This window comes from Helianthus annuus, chromosome 15, assembly GCF_002127325.2.
Source record: "Helianthus annuus cultivar XRQ/B chromosome 15, HanXRQr2.0-SUNRISE, whole genome shotgun sequence".
Taxonomy (NCBI): Eukaryota; Viridiplantae; Streptophyta; class Magnoliopsida; order Asterales; family Asteraceae; genus Helianthus; species Helianthus annuus.
Genome location: NC_035447.2, coordinates 106578024 through 106592328, shown reverse-complemented (window position 1 = coordinate 106592328; position 14305 = coordinate 106578024). Strand labels below are relative to the sequence as shown.

Sequence of the window (14305 nt, the reverse complement as noted above, 5' to 3'; positions counted from 1 at the left end):
GAACATCACGACGAAACAGATTTGTTTCGCCATCCCTTGTTCGACGAAACAGTGTGTTTCGCCGGCCCACGATTCGCCGAAGCCCATTAAGGGCCCAACTCGTTACACGGGGTATTTATCCGGTATTCTGTTTCATTCGTAACACTTTGGCAAAAGTTAGAACCCTAGAGCTCTCCCCCTGTGTGACGGCTGTTTGAAGTTCCCAAAGCTTTCCTTAGCGATCAATCCATTATTTTTCTCCCATCTCAGTTAGTGCGTGTTCGTTAAATCGGTTTCTTTATCCTTTGATTTCTTTATACATGTTGTGTTTATGCGTGATTTCTGGAACGAATATGAGTATATGAGTATGATGATTCTGAATTCGTAATGTATGATTTAATCGGTTACAATTATATGTATCGAGATGTGGCTTGTTTGTTGATGATGAACTAGATTGTATGATGTTCCGGAACCGTCGTGTTTGATTGTTGCAAGTGTTATCCGAATGCATGATAGCATGTTAATAGGATTCGTTGATGGGATGTGGTATGGTAATCGGTTTGTGGTACTCATAAACTAGGGTTCATGCTAGACGTCAGTGCTGTGATAATCATGTTATGATGATTTGATGATGATTTGGTGCTAGATGATTTCTGTATGATTGCTGTTTGGTGATGACGGCAATTATGGTTTCTGCACGTAACTGATTTACGGCGAAACAGATGTTCCACAAAACGCTGACTTCGACGAAACAGATGTGTTTCGCCGAAGACCAGTTGCGACGAAACAATCTTAACGAAACAAAAGTGTTTCGTCGGAGAGGGTGCACGGCGAAACAAGGGGGGTGTTTCGCCGATTGGGTAATTTGCACAGTGACTTAGTTTATTTATGTTAGGGGTTAACCTGGTTAGTTAACTGCCGTTGAATGTTGTACATGACTTGTATGATTATGTGTAATGTGCTACTCGGTGATTATTAACGCATTGTCCACTGTGATTGTACTTATATGCAAACTTCGTGAATGCAAACAGATTTCGTACACGTGCGTACTTTAGGACTTGATTGATTAACTGTGAGCACATACTTTAGCATACCGAGCAAACCAAGGTGAGTTCACACTCTTACCAAGGCATGGGATTCCCGGGGTAGGGAATGGGATTGGATGATTATCTGTGCTTACGTGGTTATTGGGAATTATGGATTACTGACCTCTGTTGGGAAAGGTCACTTATAGATACTGCTAGACTAGTGATACATGGGGAAGCCCCCACTACTCTTCGCACACATGCCTGTAATGGCCGCAATACTGATACTGATCTTCGCACACATGTCTGGAATGGCCGCGATACTGATACTAAACTTCACACACATGCCTGGAGGGCCGCGATACAAATAAAACTAGTCTACAATTCATGGGAAACCCTCACTAATCTTCGCAAACATGCCTGGAGGGCCGCGATGAAATTATAAACGATATATGGGTTACTAAACATGCAAACGTTTTACGAAATAAATGCTATTACTAAACAACCCACTGTGAACTCGCTCAACTAGTTGTTGACTCTCTGTTACATGCATTGCAGGTCATTAGGTACACTTGGAGCTTGCACTGGGACGCGCGGTCGTTGTGGACAAGGATCGTGAATGCTTTGTTAAAGGTTTATGACATTACATACTTAAACTTATGTTGGGTTTACTTTTATGCTTCCGCTAAACGTTGATATCATACTTATGTTTTGAACACCTTTCATATTGGTTTGGTTGAATTACAATTATATGTATATTGTTCAATATGATTGGTGGCTTGATCTTGGTCAGTCACACCTCCAAGCGGTGATACTCCGCGAGTGGATTTTGGGGGTGTGACAATGGGGGCATGCCCAAGTGTCAGCAGAAAAGACAAAGTTGTAGAAGCTTCTATCGCCCACCACGGGGTCATGCTCAGTGGACACGGGGCCGTGGTCAACTCTAAGATTCGCAGAATCTAGGGAAATCTTGATAGTATAGATACGCTTCTGCACACGAGGTCGTGCTTAGCAGACACGGGGGCGTGGTCAACTAATGCAGACAAACTACAATTAATGAAGAAAGAGAAGGATGATGGATACGGGGTCGTGCCCGAGCTGCTGTTCAGGCTATAAATAGGGGTGCTTGGCTCATTTGCAAACCATCCCTTGGCACACCACCTCTCTCACACTTCATCCACCACCCACCACCATCACAACACCATCATCCACCACCATCATCCATCATCCATCATAGAGTGTGTGAGTCGTCTCAAGATCCAAGATTGATCGTAAGAGTTCTTGACAACCAAAGGCCATGATTTCCTAAGTCTCTTACATCACTTGGTGAAGACAAGTGTTTAGTGTAATACTTTTTATTTTTAATCTTTTCGCACTTTTTATTTGGTTATGTATTAATGACTTTAATAACTAGTTTCTTATGTTGAAGGTGATTCTTCCTTATCTTTTGTCCGTGGTGTCTTGGCATTATTTTACTGTCTATATAAAATAAAAGATTTTCACCATTCATATCTCCACAGTCTATATGGAGATATGTTGGCTACCTGGTCGGGGGTTAAGGGAACAGTTTGGTAAGAGTCTTGCCATTGTTCAGTGTATAGATCCTACAAAGGACCTGGGTCAAATTTAGTAAGACCTCCTTCAATACCCACCGGTATTGGATGGCGGGGGTCCAAACTCTTTGATCCCCTCATAAGTAAGCTACTATTAAAACTTTAACCCAGCTACTTAGGACTGTATCCCTGCTGACTCAGACTACTTAGCCGAGGGTAACGTCACCTTCAAAAGAGGGGCCTACCACATTATGCATTAAAAACTTAATTAATTATCTTTCAATAATCCGACCCTTTAGGATTGTATCCTTGCTGACTCAAACTACTGGGTTAAGGGTAACGTCACCTTCAAAAGAGGGGCCTACTACAATAACTAAGATAATCTCTTAAAAAGTGCAAAAGTGCGGAAATAATCAAAGGTTACACTACACACGAGTCGGATCCAAGTGATTCATTTTGTCTATCTGTTTTTACTTTTATTTTATTTTTCAGCATTTTAGTTAGTTTTATTTTTCTAGTTTGAAAACCTTTTTCTAACTTTTGATTTGATTAGACGTTGAGGATAAACCGGTACTAAAAGCTCTTGTGTCCTTGGACGACCTCGATATCTTACCAACACTATACTACGTCCACGATGGGTGCACTTGCCCATATGTGTGTTTAGTGTTAGTAAATATCGTGTTTTATAAATTTAAAACTTGACTAAAAAGTGTAAACGGGCTTAAAATATACATTAAAAATATATAACAGCACGCACACATCATGTTTTTGGCGCCGTTGCCGGGGACACAAGGATTTTAAGAAAGTTAGGAATCAACGGCCTAATCGTTTTTTTCTAATTTTTCTGTTTTTTTTTTAGATTTTTCTTAATTTTTCAGTTTCCGCAGAGCTCAGCACGAGCCGTGCCTAGTCGACACAGGCCGTGCCCAGCATCATTACTGGCAGTTTTTATTTTCCGAGTTACAGAGAGTTGAGCACGGGGCCGTGTCGGTGCAACACGGGGCCGTGTCGAACTCCCCAGTAACAGGGATCCGGAAAACAATCATTGTATCTCCGACCACTGGCCATGTTCATCTGAGCACGGGGCCGTGGTGAAGCTTCTGACCAACGTTTTTCTTTGTTTTTATTGCAGGGCTTGGAACTCAGGCGCCACATTTGCATTTTCCACGTAGTGTATGAGCTCCAGTTCCAATAGGGACATAAAAGAACCCCTAGACGAACCCGAACACTTTCTACGAAAGAGACTCAAAGCTAAAAAAACAAGAGAAAGTTCCGGGGGACCCACTTCCAATGGCGGACCAGCGTACCCTCATGGATTACCTACGACCCACCGTAGGTAATCTCGGCGCCGCTATCAATGCACCGAATGTCGAAGCCAACAACTTCGAACTTCGGCCACATTTGATACAGATGCTTCAAAACTCCGCAACCTTCCATGGGCTTGCGGACGAGGATCCTCATCTAGATATTACTAATTTCTTAGAAATATGTGATACCTTTCGGATCAATGGAGCATCAAACGACGCCATCCGCTAATGAATGTTTCCATTTTCAGTAAAAGACCGAGCTAAGGCTTGGCTTAACGCCCTCCCAGTTGGCTTGGTAAACACCTGGGATGAACTAGCCCAAAAGTTTCAATATAAGTATTTCCCTCCCGCTAAAACGGCTAAATTAATGACTGAAATTAATACATATTCACAAGAGGATGGGGAATCCTTATATGAAACTTGGGAAATGTTCAAGGAGATACTAAGAAAGTGTCCTCATCACGGTCTTGCGGTGTGGCAACAAGTATCCACTTTCTACAATGGGTTGTTGCCACACACAAGACAAACACTTGACTCTAGCTCCGGGGGACTCTTAGGTAATCGTCGCCCAAATGAAATATAATCAAATTGAGGAAATTGCTCAAACCAATTTTCAGTGGCACACTCCCCGAGGTAATAAATCTATTGCCTCGGGCGCCCATAAGGTTGATGAAAGCACTTCTTTACAAGCCCAAATCGAGGCCCTTTCTTGAAAAATAAAAAAAGCTAGAAATGGCAAAAACAGCCTCGGTCATGGCTTGTGAAGGGTGTGGTGGGCCACACGAAAATTGGAGTTGTATGAAAGAGGTAGATGATCAAGTAGAAACGGTAAACTACATTGATAATAGACCTAGGCCGTCGAGTCCTCCAACGGGTACCTACAACCAAGGATGGCGTAACCACCCTAACCTTGGTTGGAGAGAACCCGGCAATGGTAGTAACCAACAAAATCTAAACCAAAGAACAAACTTTCAACAACCAAGAGTCGAGTCACAAAATTTCTCTCAACAACAAGGTGGAAGAGAAAGGCTTGAAGATACTGTATCTCGCCTCATCTCCGATACCGAAAAGAAAAACTCGGATCGATTTCAACAATTGGAATCGAATTTTAGAAATCAACAAGCTAGTATACAAAACACTGAAAAGCAATTAAATCAAATAGCTCAGAATTTCTCCGAGAGACCACAAGGCGCGTTACCAAGTAATACCAAAACTAACCCAAAAGCACAACTCCATCTCATAACATTGAGAAACCGTACCGTGGGTTCCGAAGAGGCTCCATTACCGCCAACTGAAAGAAGCCAAACCACAACTCCGCCCCAACAAGAGAAGGCTTCTCCACCAATTCAAGAGCCTACTAAGACTCCTCCGGTTCCATATCCCGGTCGGTTAATTCGTCAAAAGACCAATGAGCAATTCGCAAAGTTCAAAAATTTATTAAAACAATTGCATGTTAATATTCCATTTATCGAAGTCCTAACTCAAATGCCTAAATATTCAAAATTTATGAGGGACTTCCTCACTCATAAAAGGAAAATTGAGTCATTGCAAATAGTTAATTTAGGTGAAGAATGCTCCGCCTTACTACTCAACAAACTCCCGCAAAAGAAGCTTGACCCCGGAAGCTTCACAATTCCTTGCTCGATTGGGGAATCCCCCGTTCGTAATGCACTAGCAGATCTCGGGGCAAGCATCAACCTCACGCCCTCATCAATGTTCAACCGACTCGGCTTAGGGAAAACAAGCCCTACAAAAATAAGCATACAACTCGCCGATAGATCCGTCAAATATCCACAAGGTGTCGCTGAAAATCTACTTGTCAAAATCGGTGAATTTGTCTTTCCGGCCGACTTTGTCATACTAGATATGGAGGAAGATGCAGAAGTACCACTCATCCTAGGGAGGCCATTCCTAGCTACGGCCCAAGCAGTGGTAGATATGAATGATGGAACACTAACATTGAGGATTGGGGACGAGGAAATGAAGTTTGGAGTTGGAAAAAGAGTAGAAGACGACGACCCGGTCAACTACATGAAGGTCATTGACTCAAGTTTGGATGATGCTCTCCGACGGTGTAGCATGGGATGCAAAACATCCCGCTTGGGTAACATATGACTAGGCTTTGGGTCTAGCCAAGGACCCTTATAAACGTGGCGCACCACGGAGGCATTCCGTGGAACTATCCTTAGTTTAGCTTAGATTAATTTTTTTATGTTTTCTAGTTTAGTTTTAATTTTCAGAAATAAAACACACTCCACATGGTGAAGGTTAACAAGGGAAAATTGAACCAGCACCCCATGCACGAAAACAGAGCCGTCCGACAAAATTTTCTTCATTACAGCAAGTTCAGCACGGGCCGTGCCCCCCCCCCCCAACACGGCCCCGTGCTGCACCATCTGCAGAAATTGCCCAGTTCAGGTAACTGGACACGGGGCGTGCTCACCGAACACGCCCTCGTGCCCAGGCTTCTGTTTCTTTTTACAAACTTTTGTTACTGGCGATCTGAACACGGGGCCGTGCTCGGACACCACGGGGCCGTGTCCAGACGCCCAGTAACATAAATTTTGCTTTTTCACACCTTTTTACACATTCAATCAACCTAAAAACTTATTTTTGGGACACATTGAGGACAATGTGTAATTTAAGTGTGGGAGGGGGGGGGGGATGCTAAAACCTTGAATCTTGCAAGTCCTAAATACAAGTCTTACACAAAACTCTATTGAAACCGCTAATCACCCCAAATTTTTTTTTTCAAAAAAAAAAATGCATTTTTTTACTTGTCTAGGTTTAAGTTGGGAATTTCAAGTTCTAAAAAGGTTATATTTTTACAAATTTACAACCGATAGCGTCGTGATAAAAAGAACCAACATAAGAAAATTATGAAACGACATGACAAACTTAGTTAAAATTTGATTATATATATACTTGATCACATAAAAACCCATTCCCACAAAAAGTGAGTTTTGAGTCTTTATTGAGCATACAAATACATATCTTTAAAATAAATGCTCATTTTTCGTTTCTTGTGTGAATAGCCGCTTGGTTCTTACGACTCTAGAACTTGCCATGACGATACATTCCCGGTCCTTACCAACTTAAACCCGAGTAAGTAAATGATGGAGGCATTAGGAATAACCTCTTTTTATTTCTACACCATTATTTTTTTTACCACCTACCCAAAATCCCCCTAGTTAACCCCTTTGAGCCTAAACCTTTTCATTTCTTAACCCTAAACAAACACCCTTTTACCCACCAAAACCCTTTTTCATTTTAAACCCTTTATTTTAGTAACAAGGCTCGGTTTTTCTTATGACTTGCTTATGAAAAAAAAATATGATGATGATGAAGCCAAAAGAAATAAACAAACAAGTTTATCAAAAAAAATAACTTTGTTTGAAAGAAATGGTTCATCAAAATAAAAAAATAAAAAGTTATGAAAAATAAAAAGTCTTCCGAAAAACTGATGCTTTTTACGCCTTTCGCCCTTTTTACTAACCACTAACCCAACCACCCACCTTTAGCCCAAGCCTAACCCTTCACCCCAAAAGCGCTCTTGATGTTTACAAAGGTGTATAGTTAAAAAGGAGGAGGATTGATAGCTTGGCAAGCTTATGGTAGGAGTAAGTTCCATGCCGCTCTCGAGTGATTCACTAAAATACATCTTCGGCCGAGTGTTGAGTGATCCCCCGTGAGGTATGTGAATGTAACACTCTCACTATTAAAAAAAGGGTTTTAGTACTAAAAACGACAAGTAATTGTGTTCTTACGAAATACACGTACATTTAAAATACGGGTTTATTAAAACTTTTACAAATCATAAGTTATTCAACATAACGTGATCGGATTCGTCGTTTAAATTTACGACGAGGCAATGTGCGGAAGCATGAATCTTTATCGTGTTCGGTTCTTCGTTGAGCTTGATCGTCTTCCGGCATCCAAAATGTACCTACATTTCATAAACATGAAATGCTTTAGTCATACGGAGTTTAAAACATGTCTAAACGAGTCCGGGAAGCGAAACTCATTAAAATACATTTTGTTGCAGGGTCTACCGTAAATTACGGTGGCTACCGTAATTTACGGTAGCCCCTGAATGTTGATTTTTCCACCGTAAAGCAGCGGGTATGTGGCGTAAAGACTTTAAGGCTACCGTAAGTTACGATAGCTACCGTAACTTACGGTGGCCTCTGTAGGATTTTCCAAGTTTGTCGTTTTCTAAAACGAAAACCTTCATAACTTTTAATCCGCTTGTCCGTTTGACCTACCGTTTCTTCCTACATGATTGTAATTTGATCCTTCGTCATCCGGAGTTAAAATCCAACATCCGGATTAACAAATTTTGAGACTTTTATGCCTTCGGCTTATTACCTTTTTACAAAATTTTGACCCGTTTATGCATTTATCAAACAAACATATTTGTTTGATCTTTATTTCACATGAACCTCTTCAATTCAATATTATCTACCATGTTAGGTTCTAATTGCGGGTTTCTTATATATTTTAACCCCTTTTCGCTCGTATGCTTATTTTGACCCATTAAGGGTATTTAAGCTATTTAGTCTAAACTAGCTCCTTTCTTCAACCCTTCGCATTCCCATATTAGTTTATGTTAGGATCTGAGTTTGGATTGATTGTGATTTGTGTTTAAATTGAAATGGAATTATGAGTGAGTTGTGCAGCGGAAATTAAATGGAAGTAAACTTTTCACAATCAAACAAAAGAAATGCTTTCAATCATACATTTTCAACACAGAATCAAATGATTAAATCTATTTCAAACTTTGATTACAATGCATGTATGATATGCAAACTGCCCCTTGATGGGTGGTCCGTAGGACAACCCTTAAAAGGTTTAATACAATGCACATTCTATACTTTATTCGGTTAATTGCTTGAACTTGGTAACCACTAGATGTTTGGATTTGCAGGTGTTAAAGTGCTTGAAATATGGGTTTAAGGAAGTTTGAATGGTTGATGGAAGCCGGGCATAAACAATATGCGAAAAAGTTAAAGATTGCATGAAGAAATGAAGAAAAGAAAGACTCAGCGCCGTAACCTACGGCTCTGGCCGTAGGCTACGGCTCCCATGTTTGTGAAACATCCACCACCATAAGACAGAAGCAAAGTGGCGTAAGGATCTGCTGATCGCCGTAAGCTATGGTGGGTGCCGTAGCTTACGGCACCATATGTTGACGTCATTCTTGGATTGGGCCGCCATATATGATCATCATCAAAACATCACGTGCACAAGGGGATCACTTTTGAAGGGCACAATTATTTGAAGGAGCTGCACATGAAGATTGAGGAGAGATACAAAAGTCAAAAGGGGATAACATCAATAATCATCACGTGAAGATCCAAAATCTTGTGGACTCTTCTGATTGGGCCGCACATACGGAGCCTGACTTTGATTTGGGCGGCTACACACATCTATTGAAGATAGAAGGCACCATCATCATTATTTTCTTTGGATATCATGTGATATGACGGCACATGAAGGGGACACACAAAGGTCAACCATCAACATCAAATCATCATCTTCCAACATGCAGACTTGGGAGGAATTAATGAGAAAAGACAACAACATTATCATCACGACAAATAGGGGCCCACCATCAAATTGATTAAATGAGAAACACAATTTAGATGATATGGAGGGGACTGTTTGGACGCACGTGAGAAGAGAGGCACATGTGGATTGTTAATTGGGCCGATCATGTGGGCTGCAGCTATTAGACTTCTTGTTTGGACACTAGAGTTTTTGGGCTGACATATGAGACTTGTGGATTTTGTTGATTGGGCCGCCAACACAAAAGTGAGACATCACAAAACATCAAGAGATTGGCGGCATATTTCTTTTGTTTTGTTGGCGACAACTAGAGAGCTTTTGTAACTTACGCATTAATGAGTCATGTTGATGGGTTTTTATGTTTCCAATAATCATGTAGAATCGGTTACATCTGATTGTGAACGAATTTGGGACTTGGTGGAGGATGGTTGTTCAATCCATGGATAGCTAAACTCTTTATGGTCATCTTTAGTTGAAAGTTATAGAGACAATTTGTGCTTGATTTCATATTTCTAGAGTGGTAAATTGAATTTATGTTTTAATTATCATGGTGTGTTCTTATTTGCTTGTAAATTGTTGATGCTTATGATTATTCTATTTTGAAACCATACGTTCTTGGTGCCGTTGGCAATCGAGATATCATGGGTAGAACTAGGATCGGGTAAGGGTCAATTGGTCATCGGGTAACAACCTCACGTTCTAGGAATCTGAGTACTTAGTTCCCTTTCATCACAACAAGTAATTGCACATGAACTATGTCTATGTAGTTCTTTCTAGTGAATGATAGCACAAATGTTGAAGCAAACCGGAAACTAAAGGTGGTCATTCGTCTCCAAATTGTTTACAAACTCAACTTTCATTTCACAAATTACTTAGTATTTTTAGTTTTAAGAATCAACCAATCAAACCCACTCTTGAATTTTATTTCTCTTGCAATTAGATTAATTTAGTTAAATTAGACAAACTTTCAAATAACACATATTCCACAAACTCCCTGTGTTCGATACCCACTTGCCACTATCTATATAGTTGTTATTGGGATTAAATTTGATTGTGACCACGACATCACGTCAAATTTTGGCACCGTTGCCGGGGAGTAGTGCGCAACGTGTGTTATCTTGTGTATTAGTTTGAAAAAAAATTAAAAAAAAAAACCAAAAAGATTTCTTTTATGTTCATGATTTACACTTGGTAGTTGAGTTGTGTTGTGCAGGATGACAGGGCATTACACAAATTTCAGCTTATTTACGTGTAGATTGTGCGGGGGTCCATGACATCCATGTATTGGTTGCCATGAGGCTCACTACAGGAGGGCGCATGGAAAACCGGTGTCTTATGTTTCACAGCTTCCACCTCCATCGTACGTTGACGATTATGAATCAGAAATGGAGGATGACTATTATTCATATGGATACGATCGGGATGAGGAAGTTTATTATGAGGCAAGGATGGATAGTCTATGTTTTTCTTGCGGTCGCGAACACACTTATGATTATGATGTGTGCACGGTGTATTCAGAAAACCCAAAGTATTGGAATAAAAAGATGATGGAAGCGCGCATCTATAGACCGTATCAGGGATATCGACAATATCATCCCGAAGAATATTCTGAGCCCGAGGGTGTTTATGTTTATGAGACCGAGGAGGAAAAAGAGCTTTCTGTATTGGAAGTAACTTTGTCCAAACTCGAGCAATATTTAGCAACACCCAACCTGTCCACTGAAGACCGAATCAGCTGCTTAGTTTCTAAGTGTCATACTTTAAAATTGAAGATAGAGATAGAAGAACGCCTCTCACATTACCTGACGATATTAGAGATTATTCTCACATGAAGGAGGAGGTTGTGGAGGATAATACCACACCAATGAGTCCTTTATCTGATGAAGAGTCATATGTAGATCAGATGATGTGTGCAGATTATGAGGTAGAGCAGGCTGATGGGATGGATATGTGTACCGAACCTCTTCCCATATCAATGATTCAAATTAACAAGTGTGGGGAAGAGGATTCGAGGAATAAGATGAGAAAGGTGAAACTACCAGACATTAAGGTATATGTCATGAAGTGGACTAGCAAAGCCCGTAGGAGCAGCTTTAACATGCCAAATATACTGACAAATCTATGGAGATGGCATGTAAATTTCCGGGCATTTGTTGGAAATGCTGCAGGTAAGTGTGCATTAAGACCACCATAACGCATATCAGGTATGGTCTGGCTGAAGACCTTTAAACTTAGCGCTCTCGGGAGGCAGCCCGAGGATGTAGAGTATTGTATTTGTGTTTCGTTTTGTTTTGTTTTGCTTTGTTTGGTGTTGTTTTGGTGTTGTGTTTGTGTTTTGGCAGGTTATTACGTTTCAACCCTCGCGGATGCAATAATTCAAGTGTGGGGATGTTTGGCAACATCTCTGTTGAGATATTGGCGAATCTAAGAGATGTTTCGAACCGGTCCGATTACTGCAGCTTCATCACTACCAACACTGCTAATTTACTAATCAGGTCATGTCTTGTTCTCATCTTGTGCACCTTTGTGTATATTCATGTTTAAGTTTTTGGTTGGGCGGTTGGGTGGTGTTTTGATGTGTTTAGTTTATGGGTTGTGAAGGATTGGTGGTGTTTCTAGTAATTAGAATAAAAAATAAATATAATATAAAAATACAAAAAGAAATTTGGGGTTTGAGAGTATAAGCAATTGTTGATGTTTTTTGTTAAAGCAATCTTTTCCTCAAAACCATACATTGGGACAATGTATCCCAAGTGTGGGGATGGGGGAAAATTTTGAGGTTTTAAAAATTTTTAAATCAAGCAAAACATTGTGAGAATTTGAACACCTTGGATTAACTCCAAATGATGCACCGGCAACTCTTGATACCCTTTTGTTCTTGGTGAGAGTTGAAGCCACACATGTAAATAAATAATACTTGTCTTTAATGAGAGTGGCAACGGGTGGGGGTGCATTAGAACTTGTGCCTTGATACGGTTTGAGTCCTTAGTTGAACGTGAATGTAAAAAGGATAAGGGAAATTAGGTAGCTTCGTCTTGGTGAGTGCGAGTGTGGGATTTGGGGGGTTGGACCTCATTAATTATATATATGAGCATGGTTGCGAGAGGGGCGGGGGTTTGGACATTTAGTTGCCCATTTTGTGCCTAAAGCCTATCATTTGTTACCCCTTAGCTAGTTTCCTAAAAATTTACCCGACTTGACCCGGTCTTATAGTGTTAGTAGTTATTTTAGTAGTGTGTAGATACGTTCGATGTTATGTTGAATGTTTGAAAAAAAAGGAGAAAAGAAAAAAAAGAAAAAAAATGGAAAAAGCAATGAAAAAAAAAAAGTAATGTTGAGTTGTCCTGTATATAAGTTTAAGTTTGTTTGTTTGTTTATTTCATTATGTAATAAAAGACCGGGCAAGTCCTTCGCTACTTCATATATATTCCATGTCCTACCCATCCACCTAGCCTTATTACAACCTTAAAAGCCCTTTTGATTTGCATTCATATTTGACACTCGTAGGAGGAGGACCGATTTAGGTACAAGCCTATAGTTGTGCAACCACCCGTTTGCCTTTTGTGTGTCTAGCTTACAAATGCTAGTGCTTACTTGTAGCCGAGAGGAGAGATTTACAGAGGGGTGTATTGTTTTGGGTGTTAAGAACGGGTTATTAAAAGGACAACATGTTTTTGTTTGGTTTATGTTGATCGCGTATGTGTGAAAATGGTTTTTAAATGAGTTGCTTGGGACAAGCAACGGGTAAGTGTGGGGATGTGACGGGTGGTCCGTAGGACAACCCTTAAAAGGTTTAATATAATGGACATTCTATACTTTATTCGGTTAATTGCTTGAACTTGGTAACCACTAGATGTTTGGATTTGCAGGTGTTAAAGTGCTTGAAATGTGGGTTTAAGGAAGTTTGAATGGTTGATGGAAGCCGGGCATAAACAATATGCGAAAAAGTTAAAGATTGCATGAAGAAATGAAGAAAAGAAAGACTCAGCACCGTAACCTACGGCTCCCATGTTTGTGAAACATCCACCACCGTAAGACAGAAGCAAAGTGGCGTAAGGATCTGCTGATCGCCGTAAGCTATGGCGGGTGCCGTAGCTTACGGCACCATATGTTGACGTCATTCTTGGATTGGGCCGCCATATATGATCATCATCAAAACATCATGTGCACAAGGGGATCACTTTTGAAGGGCACGATCATTTGAAGGAGCTGCACATGAAGATTGAGGAGAGATACAAAAGTCAAAAGGGGATAACATCAATAATCATCACGTGAAGATCCAAAATCTTGTGGACTCTTCTCATTGGGCCGCACATATGGAGCCTGACTTTGATTTGGGCGGCTACACACATCTATTGCAGATAGAAGGCACCATCATCATTATTTTCTTTGGATATCATGTGATATGACGGCACATGAAGGGGACACACAAAGGTCAACCATCAACATCAAATCATCATCTTCCAACATGCAGACTTGGGAGGAATTAATGAGAAAAGACAACAACATTATCATCACGACAAATAGGGGCCCACCATCAAATTGATTAAATGAGAAACCCAATTTAGATGATATGGAGGGGACTGTTTGGACGCACGTGAGAAGAGAGGCACATGTGGATTGTTAATTGGGCCGATCATGTGGGCTGCAGCTATTAGACTTCTTGTTTGGACACTAGAGTTTTTGGGCCGACATATGAGACTTGTGGATTTTGTTGATTGGGCCGCCAACACAAAAGTGAGACATCACAAAACATCAAGAGATTGGCGGCATATTTCTTTTGTTTTGTTGGCGACGACTAGAGAGCTTTTGTAACTTACGCATTAATGAGTCATGTTGATGGGTTTATGTTTCCAATAATCATGTAGAATCG

The 14305-nt window shown here is 40.5% G+C and overlaps 1 non-coding gene across 1 annotated transcript; it reads right to left on the bottom strand.

The window, feature by feature from the left end:
- Positions 1 to 4225: 4225 nt before the first annotated feature.
- LOC118487703 lies at positions 4226 to 4332 on the bottom strand. The gene has a single exon (XR_004882646.1). It is a non-coding gene; the product is annotated as a small nucleolar RNA R71 (small nucleolar RNA).
- Positions 4333 to 14305: the final 9973 nt, after the last annotated feature.